Source organism: Trachemys scripta, chromosome 9, assembly GCF_013100865.1.
Source record: "Trachemys scripta elegans isolate TJP31775 chromosome 9, CAS_Tse_1.0, whole genome shotgun sequence".
In the NCBI taxonomy this organism is placed as follows: Eukaryota; Metazoa; Chordata; order Testudines; family Emydidae; genus Trachemys; species Trachemys scripta.
The window spans coordinates 89,139,748-89,140,532 of record NC_048306.1 but is presented as its reverse complement, the minus strand read 5'-3'; positions in this window follow the sequence as shown (position 1 = coordinate 89,140,532).

The window sequence follows — 785 nt, the reverse complement described above, 5'->3', positions numbered from 1 at the left end:
CCCCCCCTTCTGCCCCAGTCCCTGCCCCATCACCCCTTTCTCTCTCTCCTGATCCCCAGTGCCCTACTGTGGAATCCTGATTCCATCTATCTTGTGTAGATTGTAAACTCTTTGGGACAGGGACAGTTTTACTTTTGTGGCTTATAGAGCACACTGCCAGCACAGGAACCACTGAATACATGCATACAGTTCTGCTGCCAAGCACTCTCTCTTCTCCCTGATCGTGCAGAGGCCTCTGCAATAATGAGAGGGAAAAAACACCTCTACCTTGTCAGGTCCTTGGTATGGGATTGGAGAGAAGAAACATCTTGGCATCCACCTTCCATAGTCCTTGGAGTGAGGAAACCACCTCAGTGCAACCCACCAGGGACCTGTACCTCTGCCTCTTCTGGTACAGAAAGGGCAAGAAGTAACCCATCCCAGCACCTGTGCAGTGGGAAGGAAGAGATGTTTTCCTTTCTGCCCTAACATCTAGAGTAGAGTGCGGGGAACCATGCTCAGTAAGTTGCCTCTAAACACAGCACCTAGATGGGTGTGAGACAGAATATGGGAATCTCATCTAAAACTTCAGTCTGGCAGCAGGATAGGCCTGGCTTCCTGCCTCAACTCTGGGGTGGATCCCCCTGGTCCTACTACTCTGAGAGTGGGTCTCTGTGCTGCAGTCCCAAAGTTTGCAACTGTGTTCACAACACAGGCTCAACTCCCTTTCACTCCAGGGATTTGTGACCAGTGAGCTGTTTACCTTGCACTTCCCATCAATACCCGGCCTGAACCAGGGAAGCTAA